We start from the raw sequence: 8,203 nt of genomic DNA on the forward strand, positions 1-8,203 counted from the left end.
GTGTCCACAGCACCACTGTTGTGACCCATCAGCATGCACTGAGCCTATGACCCAGGAGCACAGAGGAACTTAGGGAGCTGCCCCAAACCAAGCAGGGAATGTGGGGCTCTGATCCAGACTTTGGGGGATCTGGAGCCCAGGCTACCACACTTGTTAAAAAGCCTGGCTAATTAATAACACTGCAGGGGCAATTAGAAGATACTCAGGAGACAGTAGTCAGGAGGACAATGAAAGATAAAAATGACACTCAAGGCTGGGTGCCGGGAGAGGACCCGAATGCTAACAGTGGGGGTGTCTGGGGCTTGGAACAGGGCAGAGATAGGGCTGGGGGCTGGTTACTTCCTATCCTTCTTTTATGATCTTTCTACAGTGTGGCTATCTGGTTGGTTTGAGGAATGTTCAGAAAGCAAGACATCCTTTCCTCCTATCCAAAGAGCTAAACTCTCCAAATTTCTCCAAAAGAAAAGCTAAGGGACCTGCTCCAAGCCCCAGCACCCCCCATGCCCACAGGTGGGAGGGCAGTTAGGAAGGAAAGACGGGCCAAGGGATAGCCTAGCTGGCCTGCCCCTCATTCTTCCACAGAAAGCCCTGCATAGGCCCCACTGTTTGGGGAAGTCCTAACACCACCGCTGCTCAGCCAAGGCCTCTACGAGGCCGTTGGCCACATTCATCCCTACCATCCAACCACTGCACCTACAGTGCCTGCAGCCCCCACCCCAAACAAGTTGCCTGTGCCACCATCTGAGGGTTCAAGAGCTAGAACCCGGACACCAAATCTCAGCTGAGGTCACACTGCTGTGGGTAGATGGCCTGGTCATCTCTCCCAGTTCCCCGAGAGGACAGCTCACTTGAGGGTTCATGATTCCATTCCTCGATCCTCAGTCAAGCCTCATGGCTCAACTGACAGGTCTCATGTTCAAGGCCTTTTTTTTTTCCTGATCTTTCCCCTACCTAGCAGGAACTGGGTTACTCATTTCCAGCTCCTAAGGCCCCTTGTACTTGCTACCTTTCCTTTCTTGTACTCAAAATACACTGGTCGCCCCAGCAGCCAAGAAGGATACCCAAGTTTAGGGTCATGGCAAAGCTATGCACCCACCAAACTGGAGCTGGGCAGGGCGCAGTCCACATTAGTGCTCCATTAGGCCTGGAGGGACTCAACGAGGCTGGTTTCTGCATGTCAGAAGAGCAGAAGGGTGCAGGGGCATTCCCAGTACAGAGAGTGAACACTGTTAACGCCCTCAGGAAAGCAGAACTGCACAGGCCAGGAAGCAGGAGAGCCTGGGCAGCATATTTGTCTGGAGTAGGTAGAGTGCAGGCAAGGTGCGAGCTGGTGGCCAGAGGGGTTCGTTTGTGCCAAGGGGGAGGGCGGCCCTAAGCAATCCAGGGCAAGGCTTCCAGCAGACAAGTCCTTATGTGGCCAGGTGATGACTGCCTTCTACCTGGCTCTCTGAGACCCACCCACCCATGCTCAAAGTCCACCTCACACAGCCCCTCTGGCTTCCACATCCTCCATTCCACGAAGCACAAAGCCCTCGCTGCTGCCCAGACCCTACCCCTAAAACTCCAGCCAGGCCAGGCCAGCCTCAGAAACCGCTGTGAGGACAAAGGCTGAGGACCCTGGATCCGATGAGGGCATATTTTCCATGCCCACAGGCCTGGGAAGGACTGTTTGCACTATGATGGCAGAGTAAAGTGACCCTGGCAGAGGGCTGATGTCTGTGCCCAGGGCCCTCCCTGATTTCCCACTCCCCCACCCCTTTACCCAAGCCCACCTCCAGATACCCAGAGGTGGTCAGGACAATGAGCCTTGTCTAAGCTGAGACCCTACTATCCTACTGACTCAGACCAGGAGCCTTTCTCTATTGCCAGCTCTCCCAAGGATGCCAGGTGGGTAAGGGTGATGGTCCCCAATACTTTCTCCACCCGAGTCCCTTTAGACACTTTCCAGGCGTTTCTCACTCGAAATCTTCCCAACCCCACAAGAAGGACACTGTGACCATTTTGAAATGTGGCACACTCCCAGAAAGATGCCTAGAACATGCCTGAGCAGAATGTTGGTGTCACAAAGACTATATTGCAGGACTCCTGAGGGACCCTTACCCTCCACTACAGTTCTGCCCTGACCCTGCCCTCCTGGTTATCAGGGTGCTCTTTGATTTGCGGTTGGGAATGCTGCTCTGTGGTTATTAAGCCACTAACTCACTAAGGTCATGAGCCGGTGAGGACTGAGGGAGCAGAAAGGTCTGGCAAGCCTTTCTGGGTCTCTGGGTCCTTCTCTAGGAAGTGACCAGGTTCAACCAATCACAGCTGAGAAGGGATGGGCCTATGTCTTGACAGGAGGGCTGAAAAGGGTAGATTTTTACAATCAAAGAGCCCAGGCTTGGGCCTTGAGATCAGAACAAGCTCCAAAGCTCAAAGTTGCCACTTGCAAACTTACACGGTGAGAGCGGGGTGTCCGTGACAGTAAGACCACAGGGCTGTTGCAAGGACAGTACAGGTTAACCCACATGAGGGTCCAGGGTGATGCCTGACTCGGTGATATAGCTACACATGCTAGCCTGACAGTGGTGGGCTCTTAAGGCCCCCTGGGCTTCTTTATGTTAGCATGCCAGTATCTGGGGTGCAGGAGCTTCCTGTGGCTCTCCTGACTTCTCCCCACATCAGGGCTGCTCCGCTGACATGGATCCATCAACTGGGAACCCCGGCATGTGATCATAACCCCCCCCCATGAAGTAGTTCCATCCCCCTCCTATGCAGACAGTCTCTGGTCAGGTCAGGCAAGGCTCAGGCCAGCAAAAAGGATGGACGCCAAGCAGAAGAGCTGGGTGGCAGTGGGGGGTGGGAGGTCCAGGGAAGATCTACGACAAACTGGACCACACTATCCCCGACCCTACCTGGTTGCTCATACCCTCCCCGGGTCCTCTGGGCTACTTCCTTCTCACGTTTCCGAGTGGCTCCACTTCTGCAGGCAGATCCAGGCAAGGTATGGGCACACAAGGGCACATGTGAGGAACGGTGAGCCGGTGACTATACGTGTAGCCAGGTGTCTCCTGTCAGAACCCCAGCACCTGGCTAACGAGATTATCCTCTGGGGCAGCAGCTCTCAATCTCCCTAATGCTGCGACCCTTTGATACAGCCCCTCACGTTGTGGTGACCCCAACCATAAAACTATTTTTGTTGCTACTTCATGACTGTAATTTTGCTACTGCAAACATCTGGTATGCAGGATAGCTGATATGTGACCCCCGTAAAAGGGTCGTTCAACAACCCCTAGGGGTCACGGCCCACAGGTTGAGAACCACTGCTCTGAGGCGCCTCAAGTCTTTACCCAAAGTTCAAACTTGAATATTCTTTCTGGCCATATGGGGTGGAGGACTCCTCAGGCCTCAGAGTAAAGTCCCTCACCCTGTCCTTCACACCTGATCTACTGAGGACACTACTCAGCCACCTGCCCAGTCCAGTCCACTTGTGGTCTGGGGTTCCAGAAAGCTCTCCTACCACCACGGCCCCAACACACTTCCACGCAGTTGTCTTCCTCTGTGTTGGGCATAATAACCCTATGCTCCGGAAATACTGCCCCATGATAGAGGAAAGGGTGGTATCTAAGGGGTCGAAGGTACGCCAACCTCAGCTTCCTCCTGCCCTCAAGCCCCCAGGCAAAGGCTGGGCAGCCTGCTGAAACCCAAGGAGCACAGAGGCCACCAGGTAAAGCCTCGGGAGACACAAACGAGCTTAGACACAGTTTGGCTCCACAAGCATCCTGAAGCAGAAAGCAAGTCTTCTATCCCTGAGAACATCAAGCCTGTCCAGAGACCCCAGGCAAGTGTCAGCCCGGTGCTACAGGGACGGGAGGGGCCCAGTTCACACTCAGTGATCCCATTCATTCACTCGTACGTTCAATGCCATGCATCAAGGCCACCAGGCTGGCCCAGTCAACGCTCAGAGAAGCTGGCACTCCAATGGCTTTCCAGGGTCATTGACTGGGAGGTGTGGGGACTGTAGGTTCGTAAGGAAGAAACAGTGTCCTAGTAGTGACAGCTGTCTTACTACGGGTGACAAAGCTCGCTGGGAGGTGTGGAGTTCAAGATGAGATTAGAGGCTTTTCGGTCAGGATGTGGCCGAGGGTAGGGTGAGACTGGGTTTCCCCACAAGTGTGGGAGCCTAAGCTGAGTTCCAGACCCAGCAGGGCACCCACCTGCCACCAGGCACCCCCTGTCCTCTGGGGATAAGTTCCCTGACTTCCTCAGCTGCAGAAGAGAATAATAACAATGACCACGGTATATTTCCAGACACACAAAGCCCCGGAGAACAGGGTCTGGCCCAAAGTGAGCCCTCTCTGCCCCTCCCTAAATAACAGCAACAGTTCACAGTAGGGTCACGTTTACAGTGTCATAGGTTCTGGGTGAGAAAGCTGCTCAGATTGTACAGTTCTAAGTCCAGGATTTGACCATCTCATTAATGCCTGACAACAACCCCGAGACTCCCAGGGGAAGATGACAGACCTCGGTGTAACCTCATCTCCCAGGCACTGCTGGGACACCGAGGCTGCCACCACACCTGGCTCCCCAGCCGCTCCTCACCTCTGCTGAAGGCTCGGGCCACACCTCACTGGAAGCTTGAGTGGAGCTTAAGCTGGCCTAGAACTTAAAACATGTCTCCTGGCAGACAGTGAGAAGCACAAACAAACAAGCGAACGAGAAGGTCTCAGATGCCCAGAGCCACAAAGGAAAATACGAAGGGGCTCATGTGACAGTGGGAAGCTATTTACAGCAAACGGTCAGCAAAGGCCCCGATGTTCCATGGTGGATGGGGCCGCCAGCCATGGAAGGATTCAGGGGAAAACGTTCCAGGCCAGAGAAGGCACACAAAGAAGCCAGCATGACTAGTGGTGGTAAGATAAAGGGGGTGGCAGGGGCAGGACAGGGCAGGGCAGGGCAGGGGAAGAGCTGCAAAGCAAGGGTTGCAAAGAGGGCAAGGTTGGGAGTATGGAAGCCCTGGAGGCCCACAGTTAGGTTACTTGTTTTTTCTACTATTTAGAAAACAGTGGCACTTTCAGCAGGGGAATAGAGAGGCAGAATGGGACTGCCACGGTCCCCAGACCACTGGCATCCTGAACCCCCCACCATGGTTCACAAAGTCAAGGCAGGGCCTTGAAAAGTAAGTGATAATCCTTATGGGTCAACACACATATCCAGAGATTCCCAGCACATGCCTGGCCAGGGGTGGGAGGCATCCAAGATACTGTTATCATTTCGTCCTGGGATCAGTGAGGCCGAGGGGAGAACACCGCTTTACCGGGCCTCATCCTGAAGCTCCCAGACCCAAAGAGCATGCTCAGAGCCCCCAAGGACCCAGGCCCACTCTGAAAGTCTTATTCTTGGGGAGACAAGCCCTGGGAATGCACCTGAAGCCTTGGCTTTTCTCCCTTGTCGGCTTTAGAACACGCCAGGGTCACACTTACATGTCGTATCTGTCCCACCTGGGCTGAGGAAGCCGAACTAGATGGATGGATGAAAGGATGGATGCATGGATGGATGGATGGATGGATGGGGCAGACAGGCAGACTACTGAAATGACTAACCAATAAACTAATGAGTGGACAGTGGAAGAATAAATGAATGGCCTAGCAAGAAATGAATGAACATTCAAATGGTAAGAATACTGCACGACACCAGGAGAGAGAGGCCCAGGGAAGGGCAGAGCTATGCTAGCTTTACACCCAGGCCCCGGCTCATGCACACAGTTTTCTCTCACCTATGACCAGATGGCCTCCATTTCCCAAGATTGCACACAGACTATGCTTTAGCCCCTGGAACCAAGCTATCTAGTACGAGCACTATTCCCCAGCCCCAGCCCCAGCTAAGACTACTCTGTTTAGCCCAGTGGCTGACTGTCTCTCTGAGCATTTCACAGAAGAGAGGAGACAGAAGACCAGGGCTCCAGTTCTAGCTAGGGCCAGACTTCCAGCCAGTGGCTTTCTCTCTCTGAGTCCAGATGACCTCTCAGGGCCTTTCCGTCTCTGACATTCTTAGGGGTGGGGGTGAGCCTCTGGATTTTTACACAGCCACTGGGGTCAGCAGAAGAATTTCAGACCAAAAGCTAGAAGTTGGGAAAGGTCCTGCCCACAGCACCACCCACTTAGGAAAGGCCCACACAAGGAGTGTGCGGGCCTCAGTGAAAGCCCTCCTCTGCCATTGCCCAACCTCTCCAAGCCTCAGTTTTTTAAGACGAGCTCAGCTGTTCCCCACCTGAATATCTGACTTCAACTCAGTTTTGGGGGGAGCCGGAAATGGTCACAGCCACATAGGACATTGTACCAACAGTAAAGTTCGCTTTCCTGAGAGAGTATGATGATGGGGTCTGGGCGAAATATTGAAGGGATCTCACTGTCCTATTCCCATTTAGTTCTGTCTGAAACAAGGCACCCTCCTGTCAGAGTCCAAAACAGAGAACAGTGGAGGGAACCGAGCGACCGCAGCCCCAGCTCTCCTCTTGCTGGGCAGTGTCTCGTGACCTCTGGACCTCGGTTTCTCCATCTAAAACCTTGCTGTTAAGAACCGGTGACCTAATCATGCCCTGAACCTCACCTCTCTCCCAGACCGTGTTCCCACTGACTGTCCTGAAGGAACTCACACAGAGCCAGGACATAGATCTGAAGGGAGACTGGAGTGTTTTCCCTCCAGGAAACAGGGGGCGGAGGATGTAGATCAGCACAAAGGCCCTGAGCAGCTACGGCAGGCACGGGGTCCTCCTAGGTCAGTCTCCCAGAAGGGGAAAAGATGGTTCAGATTCTATGGGCCTAGACTCAGACCACTCTTGTGTCTGCAGAGCCAGCAAGTCCAGTCAGACACTTCAGAAACTCAATTGCTGTCCAATCAGGAGACTTCAAAGTGGCAGGCAGGTTGGCAGAAAGGAGTTAAGAACACAAGCAGAGGAGAGGCCCGCATCACAGGAGCTACTCCTGTGTGTGCCAGGAGCCACAGAAGCGGCAGGCCTGGACCCAGCTGAGAACCCACCACCAAGAACATTCACCACCAGAAGCCGGCTCTGGAGGCCAAGAAGACAACCCATACCCGGAGGGGGTTCTTCAGCTACATTCAACCAGACTTGCCCCCAAGAGGGGGCTACCCAAAACTTCCTGTCCGCCAAGGGGCTGTGGCCACCCATGAAGGGAAAACCTCTCTCCACCTCCAACACACGCAGGGCTCATAAAGGATTCACCGGGAACAGGGTGAAATGAAGGGTCTTGTCCCATGACAGGGGCCTTAGCTCCAAACCCTGGGCCTATTCCAAGCTCCTAGTGCAGGCCACCTCCCCCAAATCAGGGGCTACAGTATAGTTCCTTACAATGCCACTTTGATACAGAGCCTCATCCAAAGGACTCCTCCCAAAAACTCTCACCTCAACCCTAAACACCACACACACACTCACACACTCCACCCCCACCCACGCAGCTCTGGGGAAACCAGCAGTTAACTTTTCCCAAAAAAAACCCTGCAAAGGCGGCTAGCTGGGGGAAGAAACAGAGAAATGGGCCCCCATATCCTTTCGCGGCGTCTCAGAGCCCTCCGGGGAAGAAAAAAAAAATCTTAAAAAAAAAAAAAAAAGCAAGAAAGAAAAGAAAACTTTCAGAGTTAACTTTAAATTCCCAGCCCCCTCCCCCCAAATCACCCGGCAGCTTCTCTCCCCCTTATTTTTTCCTTTAAAGTGTAATTGTATTGTGTCTCACCTCCCCGAAAGGCTCCAGGCTCTCTCCAAAGAAAAGGAAAAAAGCCAACCCTTCGGGTGCCCCCTCTGCTTCCAGCCGCCTCTCCCACATTCTCAGACAGTTTTATTAAAATCTTCAGACAAAAGAAAAACAAAAATGGCAGCCTGGCTTATTTTTAAAACAGGACAGGGACGCCATATTCTGCAGATCTGCAAAAAAACGGAGAAATCCGGCACTGGCCGCTCCACCGGGCCGGCTGCAAAGTGCGCGAACCGCGCCGTTTGCAATCCGTTTATTTGCATTAAGCCCCATGAATCATTGTTTACCGGAGAATTGCAGCAGGTTTGAATAGCCCGGCTTAGGAAAACACACACGCACACACTCGGAGACCAGCCCCAGACACGCCGCGGGAGACGCTGCCTACCCCGCGCGCGCAGCCGCCGCCGCCGCCGCCGCGGCAGCCCCGGGCCGAGCCCGAGGCACCGGCGACCCCC

General features: G+C 53.8%; 1 protein-coding gene across 2 annotated transcripts in view; it reads right to left on the reverse strand.

Moving 5' to 3' along the window:
- Znf362 (zinc finger protein 362) overlaps window positions 1-7,959 on the reverse strand; it is a 30,487-nt gene extending 22,528 nt beyond the window's left edge. Inside the window, exon 1 of one of the 2 annotated variants that reach the window (XM_055611105.1) lies at window positions 7,731-7,959. The gene's annotated coding sequence lies outside the window, so the exon portion shown is untranslated. The remainder of the gene's footprint in view (window positions 1-7,730) is intronic. The other variant, XM_055611106.1, reaches the window with a different exon arrangement.
- Between the last annotated feature and the right edge of the window lie 244 nt (window positions 7,960-8,203).

Source organism: Psammomys obesus, unplaced genomic scaffold, assembly GCF_907164565.1.
Source record: "Psammomys obesus unplaced genomic scaffold, mPsaObe1.curated_primary_1811, whole genome shotgun sequence".
Taxonomy (NCBI): Eukaryota; Metazoa; Chordata; class Mammalia; order Rodentia; family Muridae; genus Psammomys; species Psammomys obesus.